A 22,353-nucleotide genomic window follows, 5' to 3' on the forward strand; every position below is an offset into this window, starting at 1 on the left:
GTCTATTGGCCAAAAACTGACCGAGACAAACCGAAACTGGCAAACTGACCACAGTCAGACCTAGAAAACAGTAACTGACAAACTGACCACATTCTGATCTAGAAACCAGAAACTGACCAACTGACCACAGTCTGACCTATAAACCAGAAACTGACCAACTAACTGCAGTCTGAATGAGAAACCAGTAACTGACCAACAGACCACAGTCTGAACTAGAAAAATAAACTGACCAACTGACCACAGTCTGATCTAGAAAGCAGAAACTGACAAACTGACCACAGTCTGATCTAGAAAGTAGAAAATGACTATCTGACCACAGTCTGACGTCGAAACCAGAAACTGACCAACTGACCACAGTCTGACCTAGAAAAGAGAAACTGACCAATTGACCACGGTCTGACCTTGGAACCAGAAACTGACCAACTGACCATAGTCTGACCTAGAAACCAGAAACTGTCGATTGGCCAAAAACTGACCGAGACAATCCGAAACTAACTAAATGACCACAGTCAGACCTAGAAACCAGTAACTGACAAACTGACCACATTCTGATCTACAAAGCAGAAACTGACCAACTGACCACAGTCTGACCTAGAATCCAGAAACTGACCAACTGACCACAGTCTGACCTATAAACCAGAAACTGACCAACTAACCGCAGTCTGAACGAGAAACCAGTACATGACCAACAGACCACAGTCTGAACTACGAACCAGAAACTGACCAACTGACCACAGTCTGACATGGAAACCAGAAACTGACAAACTGACCACAGTCTGATCTAGAAAGCAGAAACTAACCAACTGACCACAGTCTGACCTCGAAATCAGAAACTGACCAACTGACCACATTCTGACCTAGAAAACAGAAACTGAACAACTAACCACAGTCTGATCTAGCAACCAGAAACTGCTCAACTGACCAAAAACTGACCGAGACAATCCGAAACTGACCAACTGACCACAGCCTGAACTCGAAACCAGAAACTGACCAACTGACCACAGTCTGACCTTGGAACCAGAAACTGACCAACTGACCACAGTCTGACCTCGAAACCAAAAACTGACCAACAGACCACAGCCTGACCTAGAAACCAGAAACTGTCCAACTGGCCAGAAACTGACCGACACAATCCGAAACTGACTAACTGACCCCAGTCAAATTTAGAAACCAGAAACTGACAAACTGACCACATTCTGATCGACAAAGCAGAAACTGACCAACTGACCACAGTCTGACCTATAAACCAGAAACTGACCAACTATCCGCAGTCTGAACGAGAAACCAGAAACTGACAAACTGACCAAATTCTGACCTAGAAAACAGAAACTGACCAATTGACCACAGTCTGAACTTGGAACCAGAAACTGACCAACTGACCACAGTCTGACCTCGAAACCAGAAACTGACCAACCGACCACAGTCTGACCTAGAAACCAGAAACTATCTATTGGCCAAAAACTGACCGAGACAATCCGAAACTGACTAACTGACCACAGTCAGACCTAGAAACCAGTAACTGACAAACTGACCACATTCTGATCTAATAAGCAGAAACTGACCAAATGACCACAGCCTGACCTAGAAACCAGAAACTGACCAACTGACCACAGTCTGACCTATAAACCAGAAACTGACCAACTAACCGCAATCTGAACGAGAAACCAGTAACTGACATACTGACCACAGTCTGACCTCGAAACCAGTAACTGACATACTGACCACAGTCTGACCTCGAAACCAGAAACTGAACAACTAAACACAGTCTGATCTAGCAACCAGAAACTGTCCATCTGAACAAAAACTGACGGAGACAATCCGAAACTGACCAACTGACCACAGTCTGATCGACAAAGCTGAAACTGACAAACTGACCACATTCTGATCGACAAAGCAGAAACTGACCAACTGACCACAGTCTGACCTAGAAATCAGAATCTGACCAACTGACCACAGTCTGACATAGAAAAATGAAATTGACCAACTGACCACAGTCTGAGCTAGAAACCGTAACTGACCAACTGATGGCAGTCTGAATTAGGAACCCGAAACTGACCAACTGACTTCAGTCTGACCTAGAAACCAGAAGCTAACCAACTGACCAGAGTCTGACCGAGACAACTTGCAACTGACCAACTGACCACAGTCTGACCGAGACAAACCGAAACTGACCAACTGACCACAGTCTGACCGAGAAACCAAAAACTGACGGAACTGACCACAGTCTGATCAAGTAACCAGCAACTGACCAATGGACTACAGGATGAGCTCGCAACCAAAAAGTAACAAACTGCACATAGACTGATCTAGCAATCGGCAACTGACGAACTGTCCACAAACTGAACTAGAACCAGCAACTGACCAACTGCCCACAGTCTGAAGTAGGAACCTGAAACTGACCAACTGACCACAGTCTGACCTAGAAAACAGAAACTGACCAACTGACCACAGTCTGACCGAGAAACCAGAAAATGACAAGCTGACCACAGTCTGACCTAGAAAACAGAAACTGACCAATTGACCACAGTCTGGCTTTGGAACTAGAAACTGACCAACTGACCACAGTCTGACCTCGAAACCAGAAACTGACCAACCGACCACAGTCTGACCTAGAAACCAGAAACTGTCCAACTGGCCAAAAACTGACCGAGACAGCCCGAAACTGACTAACTGACCAGAGTCAGACCTACAAACCAGTAACTGACAAACTGACCACATTCTGATCGACAAAGCAGAAACTGACCAACTGACCACAGTCTGACCTAGAAACCAGAAACAGACCATCTGACCTCAGTCTGACATAAAACCTGAAACTGACCAACTGACCACAGTCTGACATTTAACCACAACCTTTCCAACGACCCACAGTCTGACCTAGAAACCAGAAACTGTCTATTGGCCAAAAACTGACCGAGACAATCCGAAACTGGCCTACTGACCACAGTCAGACCGAGAAACCAGTAACTGACAAACTGACCACATTCTGATCTACAAAGCAGAAACTGACCAACTGACCACACTCTGACCTCGAAACCAGAAATGGACCAACCGACCACAGTCTGATCTAGAAACCAGAAACTGTCCAACTGGCCAAAAACTGACCGAGACAAACCGAAACTGACTAACTGACCACATTCAGACCTAGAAACCAGTAACTGACAAACTGACCACATTCTGATCTACAAAGCAGAAACTGACAAACTGACCACAGTCTGACCTAGAAACCAGAAACTGACCAACTGACCACAGTTTGACCTATAAACCAGAAACTGACCAACAAACCGCAGTCTGAACGAGAAACCAGTAACTGACCAACTGACCTCAGTCTAAACTAGGAACCAGAAACTGACAAACTGACCACAGTCTGATCTAGAAAGCAGAAACTGACCAACTGACCACAGTCTGACCTAGAAAACAGAAACTGACCAACTGACCACAGTCTGACCTAGAAACCAGAAACTGACCATCTGACCTCAGTCTGACATAAAACCAGAAACTAACCAACTGACCACAGTCTGACATTTAACCACAACCTGTGCAACTCCCCACCGTCTGAACTAGAAACCAGCAACTGACCAACTGACGAGAGTCTGCCCGAGAAAACAGAAACTGACCAACTGAACACAGTCTGATCTAGCATCCAGAAACTGACCACCGTCTGATCTAGAATGCAGAAACTGACCAACTGACCACAGTCTGACCTAGCAACCAGCAACTGACCAACTGACCACAGTCTGACATAGAAAAATGAAATTGACCAACTGACCACAGTCTGAGCTAGAAACCGTAACTGACCAACTGATGGCAGTCTGAATTAGGCACCAGAAACTGACCAACTGACTTCAGTCTGACCTAGAAACCAGAAGCTAACCAACTGACCAGAGTCTGACCGAGACAACTTGCAACTGACCAACTGACCACAGTCTGACCGAGACAAACCGAAACTGACCAACTGACCACAGTCTGACCGAGAAACCAGAAACTGACGGAACTGACCACAGTCTGATCAAGTAACCAGCAACTGACCAATGGACTACAGGATGAGCTCGCAACCAAAAAGTAACAAACTGCACATAGACTGATCAAGCAATCGGCAACTGACGAACTGTCCACAAACTGACCTAGATCCAGCAACTGACCAACTGCCCACAGTCTGATGTAGGAACCTGAAACTGACCAACTGACCACAGTCTGACCTAGAAAACAGAAACTGACCAACTGACCACAGTCTGACCTAGAAACAAGAAAATGACAAGCTGACCACAGTCTGATCGAGGAAGCAGAAACTGACCAACTGACCACAGTCTGACCTCGAAACCAGAAATTGACCAACTGACCACAGTCTGACCTAGAAAACAGAAACTGACCAATTGACCACAGTCTGGCCTTGGAACCAGAAACTGACCAACTGACCACAGTCTGACCTCGAAACCAGAAACTGACCAACCGACCACAGTCTGACCTAGAAACCAGAAACTGTCCAACTGGCCAAAAACTGACCGAGACAATCCGAAACTGACTAACTGACCAGAGTCAGACCTACAAACCAGTAACTGACAAACTGACCACATTCTGATCTACAAAGCAGAAACTGACCAACTGACCACAGTCTGACCTAGAAACCAGAAACTGACCATCTGACCTCAGTCTGACATAAAACCTGAAACTGACCAACTGACCACAGTCTGACATTTAACCACAACCTTTCCAACGACCCACAGTCTGACCTAGAAACCAAAAACTGTCTATTGGCCAAAAACTGACCGAGACAATCCGAAACTGGCCTACTGACCACAGTCAGACCGAGAAACCAGTAACTGACAAACTGACCACATTCTGATCTACAAAGCAGAAACTGACCAACTGACCATAGTCTGACCTAGAAACCAGAAACTGACCAACTGACCACAGTCTGAACGAGAAACCAGTAACTGACCAACTGACCACAGTCTGAAATTGGACCAAAAACTGACCAAATGACCACATTCTGACCTAGAAACCAGAAACTGACAAACTGACCACAGTCTGACCTAGAAAGCAGAAAGTGACCAACTGACCACAGTCTGACCTCGAAACCAGAAACTGACCAACTGACCACAGTTTGACCTAGAAAACAGAAACCGACCAATTGACCGCAATCTGAACGAGAAACCAGTAACTGACCAACTGACCACAGTCTAAACTAGGAACCAGAAACTGACCAACTGACCAGAGATTGAACTAGATACCAGAAACTGTCCAAGTGACCACAGTCTGACCTAGAAAGCAGGAACTGACAAACTGACCATAGTTTAATCCAGAAAGCAGAAACTGACCAACTGACCACAGTCTGACCTCGAAACCAAAAATTGACCAATTGACCTAGAAACCAGAAACTGTTCAACTTGCCAAAAACTGACCGAGACAATCCGAAACTGTCTAACTGACCAGAATCAGAACTAGAAACCAGTAACTGACAAACTGACCACAGTCTGACCTAGAAACCAGAAACTGACCATCTGACCTCAGTCTGACATAAAACCAGAAACTGACCAACTGACCACAGTCTGACATTTAACCACAACCTTTCCAACGACCCACAGTCTGACCTAGAAACCAGAAACTGTCTATTGGCAAAAAACTGACCGAGACAATCCGAAACTGGCCTACTGACCACAGTCAGACCGAGAAACCAGTAACTGACAAACTGACCACATTCTGATCTACAAAGCAGAAACTGCCCAACTGACCACAGTCTGGCCTAGAAACCAGAAACTGACCAACTGACCACAGTCTGACCTATAAACCAGAAACTGACCAACTAACCGCAGTCTGAACGAAAACCAGTAACTGACCAACTGACCACAGTCTGAACTAGGAACCAGAAACTGACCAACTGACCACATTCTGACCTAGAAACCAGAAACTGACAAACTGACCACAGTCTGACCTAGAAAGCAGAAACTGACCAACTGACCACAGTCTGATCTCGAAACCAGAAACTGACCAACTGACCACAGTCTGACCTAGAAAACAGAAACTGACCAATTGACCGTAATCTGAACGAGAAACCAGTAACTGACCAACTGACCACAGTTTGAACTAGGAACCAGAAACTGACCAACTGACCACAGTCTGACCTAAAAACCAGAAACTGACAAACTGATCACAGTCTGATCTAGAAAGCAGAAACTGACCAACTGACCACAGTCTGAACTCGAAACCAGAAATTGACCAACTGACCACAGTCTGACCTAGAATACAGAAATCGACCAATTGACCACAGTCTGACCTTGGAACCAGAAACTGACCAACTGACAACAGTCTGAACTCGAAACCAGAAACTGACCAACCGACCACAGTCTGACCTAGAAACCAGAAACTGTCCAACTGGCCAAAAACTGACCGATACAAGCCGAAACTGACTAACTGACCAGAGTCAGACCTACAAACCAGTAACTGACAAACTGACCACATTCTGATCTACAAAGCAGAAACTGACCAACTGACCACAGTCTGATCTAGAAACCAGAAACTGACCAATTGACCTCAGTCTGACATAAAACCAGAAACTGACCAACTGACCACAGTCTGACATTTAACCACTACCTTTCCAACTACCCACAGTCTGACCTAGAAACCAGAAACTGTCTATTGGCCAAAAACTGACCGAGACAAACCGAAACTGGCAAACTGACCACAGTCAGACCTAGAAAACAGTAACTGACAAACTGACCACATTCTGATCTAGAAACCAGAAACTGACCAACTGACCACAGTCTGACCTATAAACCAGAAACTGACCAACTAACTGCAGTCTGAATGAGAAACCAGTAACTGACCAACAGACCACAGTCTGAACTAGAAAAATAAACTGACCAACTGACCACAGTCTGATCTAGAAAGCAGAAACTGACAAACTGACCACAGTCTGATCTAGAAAGTAGAAAATGACTATCTGACCACAGTCTGACGTCGAAACCAGAAACTGACCAACTGACCACAGTCTGACCTAGAAAAGAGAAACTGACCAATTGACCACGGTCTGACCTTGGAACCAGAAACTGACCAACTGACCATAGTCTGACCTAGAAACCAGAAACTGTCGATTGGCCAAAAACTGACCGAGACAATCCGAAACTAACTAAATGACCACAGTCAGACCTAGAAACCAGTAACTGACAAACTGACCACATTCTGATCTACAAAGCAGAAACTGACCAACTGACCACAGTCTGACCTAGAATCCAGAAACTGACCAACTGACCACAGTCTGACCTATAAACCAGAAACTGACCAACTAACCGCAGTCTGAACGAGAAACCAGTACATGACCAACAGACCACAGTCTGAACTACGAACCAGAAACTGACCAACTGACCACAGTCTGACATGGAAACCAGAAACTGACAAACTGACCACAGTCTGATCTAGAAAGCAGAAACTAACCAACTGACCACAGTCTGACCTCGAAATCAGAAACTGACCAACTGACCACATTCTGACCTAGAAAACAGAAACTGAACAACTAACCACAGTCTGATCTAGCAACCAGAAACTGCTCAACTGACCAAAAACTGACCGAGACAATCCGAAACTGACCAACTGACCACAGCCTGAACTCGAAACCAGAAACTGACCAACTGACCACAGTCTGACCTTGGAACCAGAAACTGACCAACTGACCACAGTCTGACCTCGAAACCAAAAACTGACCAACAGACCACAGCCTGACCTAGAAACCAGAAACTGTCCAACTGGCCAGAAACTGACCGACACAATCCGAAACTGACTAACTGACCCCAGTCAAATTTAGAAACCAGAAACTGACAAACTGACCACATTCTGATCGACAAAGCAGAAACTGACCAACTGACCACAGTCTGACCTATAAACCAGAAACTGACCAACTATCCGCAGTCTGAACGAGAAACCAGAAACTGACAAACTGACCAAATTCTGACCTAGAAAACAGAAACTGACCAATTGACCACAGTCTGAACTTGGAACCAGAAACTGACCAACTGACCACAGTCTGACCTCGAAACCAGAAACTGACCAACCGACCACAGTCTGACCTAGAAACCAGAAACTATCTATTGGCCAAAAACTGACCGAGACAATCCGAAACTGACTAACTGACCACAGTCAGACCTAGAAACCAGTAACTGACAAACTGACCACATTCTGATCTAATAAGCAGAAACTGACCAAATGACCACAGCCTGACCTAGAAACCAGAAACTGACCAACTGACCACAGTCTGACCTATAAACCAGAAACTGACCAACTAACCGCAATCTGAACGAGAAACCAGTAACTGACATACTGACCACAGTCTGACCTCGAAACCAGTAACTGACATACTGACCACAGTCTGACCTCGAAACCAGAAACTGAACAACTAAACACAGTCTGATCTAGCAACCAGAAACTGTCCATCTGAACAAAAACTGACGGAGACAATCCGAAACTGACCAACTGACCACAGTCTGATCGACAAAGCTGAAACTGACAAACTGACCACATTCTGATCGACAAAGCAGAAACTGACCAACTGACCACAGTCTGACCTAGAAATCAGAATCTGACCAACTGACCACAGTCTGACATAGAAAAATGAAATTGACCAACTGACCACAGTCTGAGCTAGAAACCGTAACTGACCAACTGATGGCAGTCTGAATTAGGAACCCGAAACTGACCAACTGACTTCAGTCTGACCTAGAAACCAGAAGCTAACCAACTGACCAGAGTCTGACCGAGACAACTTGCAACTGACCAACTGACCACAGTCTGACCGAGACAAACCGAAACTGACCAACTGACCACAGTCTGACCGAGAAACCAAAAACTGACGGAACTGACCACAGTCTGATCAAGTAACCAGCAACTGACCAATGGACTACAGGATGAGCTCGCAACCAAAAAGTAACAAACTGCACATAGACTGATCTAGCAATCGGCAACTGACGAACTGTCCACAAACTGAACTAGAACCAGCAACTGACCAACTGCCCACAGTCTGAAGTAGGAACCTGAAACTGACCAACTGACCACAGTCTGACCTAGAAAACAGAAACTGACCAACTGACCACAGTCTGACCGAGAAACCAGAAAATGACAAGCTGACCACAGTCTGACCTAGAAAACAGAAACTGACCAATTGACCACAGTCTGGCCTTGGAACTAGAAACTGACCAACTGACCACAGTCTGACCTCGAAACCAGAAACTGACCAACCGACCACAGTCTGACCTAGAAACCAGAAACTGTCCAACTGGCCAAAAACTGACCGAGACAGCCCGAAACTGACTAACTGACCAGAGTCAGACCTACAAACCAGTAACTGACAAACTGACCACATTCTGATCGACAAAGCAGAAACTGACCAAATGACCACAGTCTGACCTAGAAACCAGAAACAGACCATCTGACCTCAGTCTGACATAAAACCTGAAACTGACCAACTGACCACAGTCTGACATTTAACCACAACCTTTCCAACGACCCACAGTCTGACCTAGAAACCAGAAACTGTCTATTGGCCAAAAACTGACCGAGACAATCCGAAACTGGCCTACTGACCACAGTCAGACCGAGAAACCAGTAACTGACAAACTGACCACATTCTGATCTACAAAGCAGAAACTGACCAACTGACCACACTCTGACCTCGAAACCAGAAATGGACCAACCGACCACAGTCTGATCTAGAAACCAGAAACTGTCCAACTGGCCAAAAACTGACCGAGACAAACCGAAACTGACTAACTGACCACATTCAGACCTAGAAACCAGTAACTGACAAACTGACCACATTCTGATCTACAAAGCAGAAACTGACAAACTGACCACAGTCTGACCTAGAAACCAGAAACTGACCAACTGACCACAGTTTGACCTATAAACCAGAAACTGACCAACAAACCGCAGTCTGAACGAGAAACCAGTAACTGACCAACTGACCTCAGTCTAAACTAGGAACCAGAAACTGACAAACTGACCACAGTCTGATCTAGAAAGCAGAAACTGACCAACTGACCACAGTCTGACCTAGAAAACAGAAACTGACCAACAGACCACAGTCTGACCTAGAAACCAGAAACTGACCATCTGACCTCAGTCTGACATAAAACCAGAAACTAACCAACTGACCACAGTCTGACATTTAACCACAACCTGTGCAACTCCCCACCGTCTGAACTAGAAACCAGCAACTGACCAACTGACGAGAGTCTGCCCGAGAAAACAGAAACTGACCAACTGAACACAGTCTGATCTAGCATCCAGAAACTGACCACCGTCTGATCTAGAATGCAGAAACTGACCAACTGACCACAGTCTGACCTAGCAACCAGCAACTGACCAACTGACCACAGTCTGACATAGAAAAATGAAATTGACCAACTGACCACAGTCTGAGCTAGAAACCGTAACTGACCAACTGATGGCAGTCTGAATTAGGCACCAGAAACTGACCAACTGACTTCAGTCTGACCTAGAAACCAGAAGCTAACCAACTGACCAGAGTCTGACCGAGACAACTTGCAACTGACCAACTGACCACAGTCTGACCGAGACAAACCGAAACTGACCAACTGACCACAGTCTGACCGAGAAACCAGAAACTGACGGAACTGACCACAGTCTGATCAAGTAACCAGCAACTGACCAATGGACTACAGGATGAGCTCGCAACCAAAAAGTAACAAACTGCACATAGACTGATCAAGCAATCGGCAACTGACGAACTGTCCACAAACTGACCTAGATCCAGCAACTGACCAACTGCCCACAGTCTGATGTAGGAACCTGAAACTGACCAACTGACCACAGTCTGACCTAGAAAACAGAAACTGACCAACTGACCACAGTCTGACCTAGAAACAAGAAAATGACAAGCTGACCACAGTCTGATCGAGGAAGCAGAAACTGACCAACTGACCACAGTCTGACCTCGAAACCAGAAATTGACCAACTGACCACAGTCTGACCTAGAAAACAGAAACTGACCAATTGACCACAGTCTGGCCTTGGAACCAGAAACTGACCAACTGACCACAGTCTGACCTCGAAACCAGAAACTGACCAACCGACCACAGTCTGACCTAGAAACCAGAAACTGTCCAACTGGCCAAAAACTGACCGAGACAATCCGAAACTGACTAACTGACCAGAGTCAGACCTACAAACCAGTAACTGACAAACTGACCACATTCTGATCTACAAAGCAGAAACTGACCAACTGACCACAGTCTGACCTAGAAACCAGAAACTGACCATCTGACCTCAGTCTGACATAAAACCTGAAACTGACCAACTGACCACAGTCTGACATTTAACCACAACCTTTCCAACGACCCACAGTCTGACCTAGAAACCAAAAACTGTCTATTGGCCAAAAACTGACCGAGACAATCCGAAACTGGCCTACTGACCACAGTCAGACCGAGAAACCAGTAACTGACAAACTGACCACATTCTGATCTACAAAGCAGAAACTGACCAACTGACCACAGTCTGACCTAGAAACCAGAAACTGACCAACTGACCACAGTCTGAACGAGAAACCAGTAACTGACCAACTGACCACAGTCTGAAATTGGACCAAAAACTGACCAAATGACCACATTCTGACCTAGAAACCAGAAACTGACAAACTGACCACAGTCTGACCTAGAAAGCAGAAAGTGACCAACTGACCACAGTCTGACCTCGAAACCAGAAACTGACCAACTGACCACAGTTTGACCTAGAAAACAGAAACCGACCAATTGACCGCAATCTGAACGAGAAACCAGTAACTGACCAACTGACCACAGTCTAAACTAGGAACCAGAAACTGACCAACTGACCAGAGATTGAACTAGATACCAGAAACTGTCCAAGTGACCACAGTCTGACCTAGAAAGCAGGAACTGACAAACTGACCATAGTTTAATCCAGAAAGCAGAAACTGACCAACTGACCACAGTCTGACCTCGAAACCAAAAATTGACCAATTGACCTAGAAACCAGAAACTGTTCAACTTGCCAAAAACTGACCGAGACAATCCGAAACTGTCTAACTGACCAGAATCAGAACTAGAAACCAGTAACTGACAAACTGACCACAGTCTGACCTAGAAACCAGAAACTGACCATCTGACCTCAGTCTGACATAAAACCAGAAACTGACCAACTGACCACAGTCTGACATTTAACCACAACCTTTCCAACGACCCACAGTCTGACCTAGAAACCAGAAACTGTCTATTGGCAAAAAACTGACCGAGACAATCCGAAACTGGCCTACTGACCACAGTCAGACCGAGAAACCAGTAACTGACAAACTGACCACATTCTGATCTACAAAGCAGAAACTGCCCAACTGACCACAGTCTGGCCTAGAAACCAGAAACTGACCAACTGACCACAGTCTGACCTATAAACCAGAAACTGACCAACTAACCGCAGTCTGAACGAAAACCAGTAAATGACCAACTGACCACAGCCTGAACTAGGAACCAGAAACTGACCAACTGACCACATTCTGACCTAGAAACCAGAAACTGACAAACTGACCACAGTCTGACCTAGAAAGCAGAAACTGACCAACTGACCACAGTCTGATCTCGAAACCAGAAACTGACCAACTGACCACAGTCTGACCTAGAAAACAGAAACTGACCAATTGACCGTAATCTGAACGAGAAACCAGTAACTGACCAACTGACCACAGTCTGAACTAGGAACCAGAAACTGACCAACTGACCACAGATTGAACTAGATACCAGAAACTGTCCAAGTGACCACAGTCTGACTTGGAAAGCAGAAACTGACCAACTGACCACAGTCTGACATCGAAACCAGAAATTGACCAACTGACCACAGTCTGACCTAGAAACCAGAAACTGTCCAACTTGCCAAAAACTGACCGAGACAATCCGACACTGACTAACTGACCAGAATCAGACCTACAAACCAGTAACTGACAAACTGACCACATTCTGATCTACAAAGCAGAAACTGACCAACTGACCACAGTCTGACCTAGAAACCAGAAACTGACCATCTGACCTCAGTCTGACATAAAATCAGAAACTGACCAACTGACCACAGTCCAACTTGCCAAAAACTGACCGAGACAATCCGAAACTGACTAACTGACCAGAATCAGACATAGAAACCAGAAACTGACAAACTGACCACATTCTGATCTACAAAGCAGAAACTGACCAACTGACCACAGTCTGACATATAAACCTGAAACTGACCAACTAACCGCAGTCTGAACGAGAAACCAGTAACTGACCAAATAACCAGAGTCTGAACTAGGAACCAGAATCTGACCAACTGACCACAGTCTGACCTAGAAACCAGAAACTGACAAACTGACCACAGTTTGATCTAGAAAGCAGAAACTGACCAACTGACCACAGTCTGAACTCGAAACCAGAAATTGACCAACTGACCACAGTCTGACCTAGAAACCAGAAACTGTTCAACTTGCCAAAAATTGACCGAGACAATCCGAAACTGACTAACTGACCAGAATCAGACCTAGAAACCAGTAATTGACAAACTGTCCACATTCTGATCTACAAAGCAGAAACTGACCAACTGACCACAGTCTGACCTAGAAACCAGAAACTGACCATCTGACCTCACTCTGACATAAAACCAGAAACTGACCAACTGACCACAGTCTGACATTTAACCACAACCTTTCCAACTACCCACAGTATGACCTCGAAACCAGAAACTGTCTTTTGGCCAAAAACTGACCGAGACAATCCGAAACTGGCTAACTGACCACAGTCAGACCTAGAAACCAGTAACTGACAAACTGACCACATTCTGATCTACAAAGCAGAAACTGACCAACTGACCACAGTCTGATCTAGAAACCAGAAACTGACCAACTGACCACAGTCTGACCTATAAACCAGAAACTGACCAACTAACCGCAGTCTGAACGAGAAACTAGTAACTGACCAAATGACCACAGTCTGAACTAGGAACCAGAATCTGACCAACTGACCACAGTCTGACCTAGAAACCAGAAACTGACAAACTGACCACAATCTGACCTAGAAAGCAGAAACTGACCAACTGACCACAGTTTGATCTCGAAACCAGAAACTGACCAACTGACCACAGTCTGACCTAGAAAACAGAAACTGACCAATTGACCACAGTCTGACCTTGGAACCAGAAACTGACCAACTGACCACAATCTGACCACGAAACCAGAAACTGACCAACCGACCACAGTCTGACCTAGAAACCAGAAACTGTCCAACTGACCAAAAACTGATCGAGACAATCCGAAACTGACTAACTGATCACAGTCAGACCTAGAAACCAGTAACTGACAAACTGACCACATTCTGATCTGCAAAGCAGAAATCGACCAACTGACCACAGTCTGAACTAGAAACCAGAAACTGACCAACCTACCACAGTCTGACCTATAAACCAGAAACTGACCAACTAACCGCAATCTGAACGAGAAACCAGTAACTGACCAACTGACCACAGTCTAAACTAGGAACCAGAAACTGACCAACTGACCACAGATTGAACTAGATACCAGAAACTGTCCAAGTGACCACAGTCTGTACTAGAAAGCAGAAACTGACAAACTGACCACAGTCTGATCTAGAAAGCAGAAACTGACCAACTGACCACAGTCTGACCTCGAAACCAGAAATTGACCAACTGACCACAGTCTGGCCTAGAAACCAGAAACTGTCCAACTTGCCAAAAACTGACCGAGACAATCCGACACTGACTAACTGACCAGAATCAGACCTAGAAACCAGTAACTGACAAACTGACCACATTCTGATCTACAAAGCAGAAACTGACCAACTGACCACAGTCTGACCTAGAAACCAGAAACTGACCATCTGACCTCAGTCTGACATAAAATCAGAAACTGACCAACTGACCACAGTCTGACATTTAACCACTACCTTTCCAACTACCCACAGTCTGACCTAGAAACCAGAAACTGTCTATTGGCCAAAAACTGACCGAGACAAACCGAAACTGGCAAACTGACCACAGTCAGACCTAGAAAACAGTAACTGACAAACTGACCACATTCTGATCTACAAAGCAGAAACTGACCAACTGACCACAGTCTGATCTAGAAACCAGAAACTGACTAACTGACCACAGTCTGATCGAGAAAGCAGAAACTGACCAACTGATCACATTCTGACCTAGAAACTTGAAACTGACCAACTGACCACAGTCTGAACGAGAAAACAGAAAATGACCAACTGACCACAGTCTGACCTTGGAACCAGAAACTGACAAACTGACCACAGTCTGATCTAGAAAGCAGAAACTGACCAATTGACCACAGTCTGACCTTGGAACCAGAAACTGATCAACCGACCACAGTCAGACCTAGAAACCAGAAACTGACAAACTGACCACATTCTGATCTACAAACCAGAAACTGACCAACTAACCGCAGTCTGAACGAGAAACCAGAAACTGACCAACTGACCACAGTCTGAACTAGGAACCAGAAACTGACCAACTGACCACAGTCTGACCTAGAAACCAGATACTGACAAACTGACCACAGTCTGATCTAGAAAGCAGAAACTGACCAACTGACCACTGTCTGACCTCGCAACCAGAAAATGACCAACTGTCCACAGTCTAAACTAGTAACCAGAAACTGCCAAACTGACCACTGTCTGATCTAGATAACAGAAACTGACCAACTGACCACAGTCTGACCTAGAAACCAGAAACTGACCATCTGACCTCAGTCTGACATAAAACCAGAAACTGACCAACTGACGACAGTCTGACCGAGAAAACAGAAACTGACCAACTGAACACAGTCTGATCGAGCAACCAGAAAATGACCACCGTCTGATCTAGAAAGCAGAAACTGACCAACTGACCACAGTCTGACCTAGCAACCAGCAACTGACCAACTCACCACAGTCTGACATAGAAAAATGATACTGACCAACTGACCACAGTCTGAGCTTGAAACCGTAACTGACCAACTGATCGCAGTCTGAATTAGGAACCAGAAACTGACCAACTGACTTCAGTCTGACATAGAAACCAGAAGCTAACCAACTGACCAGAGTCTGACCGAGACAAGTTGCAACTGACCAATTGACCACAGTCTGACCGAGACAAACCGAAACTGACCAACTGACCACAGTCTGACCGAGAATCCAGAAGCAGATGGAACTGACCACAGTCTGATCAAGTAACCAGCAACTGACCAATGGACTACAGGATGAGCTCGCAACCAAAAAGTAACAAACTGCACATAGACTGATCTAGCAATCGGCAACTGACGAACTATCCACAGACTGACCTAGAACCAGCAACTGGCCAACTGCCCACAGTCTGAAGTAGGAACCTGAAACTGACCAACTGACCACAGTCTGACCTAGAAAACAGAAACTGACCAACTGACCACAGTCTGACCTTGGAAGCAGAAACTGACCAACTGACCACAGTCTGACCTCGAAACCAGAAACTGACCAACCGACCACAGTCTGAACTAGAAGCCAGAAACTCTCTATTGGCCAAAAACTGACCGAGACAATCCGAAACTGACTAACTGACCACAGTCAGACCTAGAAACCAGCAACTGACAAACTGACCACATTCTGATCTAATAAGCAGAAACTGACCAACTGAACACAGTCTGACCTAGAAACCAGAAACTGACCAACTGACCACAGTCTGACCTATAAACCAGAAACTGACCAACTAACCGCAATCTGAACGTGAAACCAGTAACTGACCTACTGACCACAGTCTGACCTCGAAACCAGAAACTGACCAACTGACCACAGTCTGACCGAGAAAACAGAAACTGACCAATTGACCAGAGTCTGACCTTGGAACCAGAAACTGACCAACTGACCACAGTCTGACCTCGAAACCAGAAACTGAACAACTAACCACAGTCTGATCTAGCAACCAGAAACTGTCCAACTGACCAAAAATTGACCGAGACAATCCGAAACTGACCAACTGACGACAGCCTGAACTAGAAACCAGAAACTGACCACCGTCTGATCTAGCAAGCAGAAACTGACCAATTGACCACAGTCTGACCTAGAAACCAGAAACTGACCAACTGACCACAGTCTGACCTATAAACCAGAAACTGACCAACTAACCGCAGTCTGAACGAGAAACCAGAAATTGACAAACTGACCACAGTCTGATCTAGAAAGCAGAAACTGACCAATTGACCACAGTCTGACCTTGGAACCAGAAACTGATCAACCGACCACAGTCAGACCTAGAAACCAGAAACTGACAAACTGACCACATTCTGATCTACAAACCAGAAACTGACCAACTAACCGCAGTCTGAACGAGAAACCAGAAACTGACCAACTGACCACAGTCTGAACTAGGAACCAGAAACTGACCAACTGACCACAGTCTGACCTAGAAACCAGATACTGACAAACTGACCACAGTCTGATCTAGAAAGCAGAAACTGACCAACTGACCACTGTCTGACCTCGCAACCAGAAAATGACCAACTGTCCACAGTCTAAACTAGTAACCAGAAACTGCCAAACTGACCACTGTCTGATCTAGATAACAGAAACTGACCAACTGACCACAGTCTGACCTAGAAACCAGAAACTGACCATCTGACCTCAGTCTGACATAAAACCAGAAACTGACCAACTGACGACAGTCTGACCGAGAAAACAGAAACTGACCAACTGAACACAGTCTGATCGAGCAACCAGAAAATGACCACCGTCTGATCTAGAAAGCAGAAACTGACCAACTGACCACAGTCTGACCTAGCAACCAGCAACTGACCAACTCACCACAGTCTGACATAGAAAAATGATACTGACCAACTGACCACAGTCTGAGCTTGAAACCGTAACTGACCAACTGATCGCAGTCTGAATTAGGAACCAGAAACTGACCAACTGACTTCAGTCTGACATAGAAACCAGAAGCTAACCAACTGACCAGAGTCTGACCGAGACAAGTTGCAACTGACCAATTGACCACAGTCTGACCGAGACAAACCGAAACTGACCAACTGACCACAGTCTGACCGAGAATCCAGAAGCAGATGGAACTGACCACAGTCTGATCAAGTAACCAGCAACTGACCAATGGACTACAGGATGAGCTCGCAACCAAAAAGTAACAAACTGCACATAGACTGATCTAGCAATCGGCAACTGACGAACTATCCACAGACTGACCTAGAACCAGCAACTGGCCAACTGCCCACAGTCTGAAGTAGGAACCTGAAACTGACCAACTGACCACAGTCTGACCTAGAAAACAGAAACTGACCAACTGACCACAGTCTGACCTTGGAAGCAGAAACTGACCAACTGACCACAGTCTGACCTCGAAACCAGAAACTGACCAACCGACCACAGTCTGAACTAGAAGCCAGAAACTCTCTATTGGCCAAAAACTGACCGAGACAATCCGAAACTGACTAACTGACCACAGTCAGACCTAGAAACCAGCAACTGACAAACTGACCACATTCTGATCTAATAAGCAGAAACTGACCAACTGAACACAGTCTGACCTAGAAACCAGAAACTGACCAACTGACCACAGTCTGACCTATAAACCAGAAACTGACCAACTAACCGCAATCTGAACGTGAAACCAGTAACTGACCTACTGACCACAGTCTGACCTCGAAACCAGAAACTGACCAACTGACCACAGTCTGACCGAGAAAACAGAAACTGACCAATTGACCAGAGTCTGACCTTGGAACCAGAAACTGACCAACTGACCACAGTCTGACCTCGAAACCAGAAACTGAACAACTAACCACAGTCTGATCTAGCAACCAGAAACTGTCCAACTGACCAAAAATTGACCGAGACAATCCGAAACTGACCAACTGACGACAGCCTGAACTAGAAACCAGAAACTGACCACCGTCTGATCTAGCAAGCAGAAACTGACCAATTGACCACAGTCTGACCTAGAAACCAGAAACTGACCAACTGACCACAGTCTGACCTATAAACCAGAAACTGACCAACTAACCGCAGTCTGAACGAGAAACCAGAAATTGACAAACTGACCACATTCTGACCTAGAAAACAGAAACTGACCAATTGACCACAGTCTGACCTTGGAACCAGAAACTGACCAACTGACCACAGTCTGACCTCGAAACCAGAAACTGACCAACCGACCAAAGTCTGACCTAGATACCAGAAAATGTCTATTGGCCAAAAACTGACCGAGACAATCCGAAACTGACCATATGACCACAGCCTGAACTAGAAACCAGAAACTGACGAACTGACCACAGTCTGATCGAGAAAGCAGAAACTGACCAACTGACCACATTCTGACCTAGAAACCAGAAAATGACCAACTGACCACAGTCTGACCTTGGAACCAGAAACTGACAAACTGACCACAGTCTGATCTAGAAAGCAGAAACTGACCAATTGACCACAGTCTGACCTTGGAACCAGAAACTGACCAACCGACCACAATCTGACCTAGAAACCAGAAAATGTCCAACTGGCCAAAAACTGACCGAGACAATCCGAAACTGGCGAACTGACCACAGTCAGACCTAGAAACCAGAAACTGACAAACTGACCACATTCTGATCTAATAAGCAGAAACTGACCAACTGAACACAGTCTGACCTAGAAACCAGAAACTGACCAACTGACCACAGTCTGACCTATAAACCAGAAACTGACCAACTAACCGCAATCTGAACGTGAAACCAGTAACTGACCTACTGAGCACAGTCTGACCTCGAAACCAGAAACTGATCAACTGACCACAGTCTGACCTAGAAAACAGAAACTGACCAATTGACCAGAGTCTGACGTTGGAACCAGAAACTGACCAACTGACCACAGTCTGACCTCGAAACCAGAAACTGAACAACTAACCACAGTCTGATCTAGCAACCAGAAACTGTCCAACTGACCAAAAATTGACCGAGACAATCCGAAACTGACCAACTGACGACAGCCTGTTCTAGAAACCAGAAACTGACCACCGTCTGATCTAGCAAGCAGAAACTGACCAATTGACCACAGTCTGACCTAGAAACCAGAAACTGACCAACTGACCACAGTCTGACCTATAAACCAGAAACTGACCAACTAACCGCAGTCTGAACGAGAAACCAGAAACTGACAAACTGACCACATTCTGACCTAGAAAACAGAAACTGACCAATTGACCACAGTCTGACCTTGGAACCAGAAACTGACCAACTGACCACAGTCTGACCTCGAAACCAGAAACTGACCAACCGACCAAAGTCTGACCTAGATACCAGAAAATGTCTATTGGCCAAAAACTGACCGAGACAATCCGAAACTGACCATGTGACCACAGCCTGAACTAGAAACCAGAAACTAACGAACTGACCACAGTCTGATCGAGAAAGCAGAAACTGACCAACTGACCACATTCTGACCTAGAAACCAGAAAATGACCAACTGACCACAGTCTGACATTGGAACCAGAAACTGACAAACTGACCACAGTCTGATCTAGAAAGCAGAAACTGACCAATTGACCACAGTCTGACCTTGGAACCAGAAACTGACCAACCGACCACAGTCTGACCTAGAAACCAGAAACTGTCCAACTGGCCAAAAACTGACCGAGACAATCCGAAACTGGCGAACTGACCACAGTCAGACCTAGAAACCAGAAACTGACAAACTGACCACATTCTGATCTACAAAGCAGAAACTGACCAACTGACCACAGTCTGAACTAGAAACCAGAAACTGACCAACTGACCACAGTCTGACCTATAAACCAGAAACTGACCAACTAACCGCAGTCTGAACGAGAAACCAGAAACTGACCAACTGACCACAGTCTGAACTAGGAACCAGAAACTGACCAACTTACCACAGTCTGACCTAGAAACCAGAAACTGACAAACTGACCACAGTCTGATCTTGGAAGCAGAAACTGACCAACTGACCACTGTCTGACATCGAAAGCAGAAACTGACCAACTGTCCACAGTCTAAACTAGGAACCAGAAACTGACAAACTGACCACTGTCTGATCTAGAAAACAGAAACTGACCAACTGACCACAGTCTGACCTAGAAACCAGAAACTGACCATCTGACCTCAGTCTGACATAAAACCAGAAACTGACCAACTGATGACAGTCTGACCGAGAAAACAGAAACTGACCAACTGAACACACTCTGATCTAGCAACCAGAAACTGACCACCGTCTGATCCAGAAAGCAGAAACTGACCAACTGACCACAGTCTGACCTAGCAACCAGCAACTGACCAACTGACCACAGTCTGACATAGAAAAATGATACTGACCAACTGACCACAGTCTGAGCTTGAAACCGTAACTGACCAACTGATCGCAGTTTGTATTCCGAACCAGAAACTGACCAACTGATTTCAGTCTGACCTAGAAACCAGAAGCTAAGCAACTGACCAGAGTCTGACCGAGACAACTTGCAACTGACCAATTGACCACAGTCTGACCGAGACAAACCGAAACTGACCAATTGACCACAGTCTGACCGAGAATCCAGAAACAACGGAACTGACCACAGTCTGATCAAGTAACCAGCAACTGACCAATGGACTGCAGGATGAGCTCGCAACCAAAAAGTATCAAACTGCACATAGACTGATCTAGCAATCGGCAACTGACGAACTGTCCACAGGCTGACCTAGAACCAACAAATGACCAACTGCCCACAGTCTGAAGTAGGAACCTGAAACTGATCAACTGACAACAGTCTGACCTAGAAAACAGAAAGTGACCAACTAATCACAGTCTGACCTTGGAACCAGAAACTGACCAACTGACCACAGTCTGACCTCGAAACCAGAAACTGTCCAACTGACCAAAAACTGACCGAGACAATCCGAAACTGACTAACTGACCAGAGTCAGACCTACAAACCAGTAACTGACAAACTGACCACATTCTGATCTACAAAGCAGAAACTGACCAACTGACCACAGTCTGATCTAGAAACCAGAAACTGACCAACTGACCACAGTATGACCTATAAACCAGAAACTGACCAACTAACCGCAGTCTGAACGAGAAACCAGTAACTGACCAACTGACCACAGTTTGAACTAGGAACCAGAAACTGACCAACTGACCACAGTCTGACCTAAAAACCAGAAACTGACAAACTGATCACAGTCTGATCTAGAAAGCAGAAACTGACCAACTGACCACAGTCTGAACTCGAAACCAGAAATTGACCAACTGACCACAGTCTGACCTAGAATACAGAAATCGACCAATTGACCACAGTCTGACCTTGGAACCAGAAACTGACCAACTGACAACAGTCTGAACTCGAAACCAGAAACTGACC

Source organism: Pristiophorus japonicus, chromosome 28 (assembly GCF_044704955.1).
Source record: "Pristiophorus japonicus isolate sPriJap1 chromosome 28, sPriJap1.hap1, whole genome shotgun sequence".
NCBI classification, from domain to species: Eukaryota; Metazoa; Chordata; class Chondrichthyes; family Pristiophoridae; genus Pristiophorus; species Pristiophorus japonicus.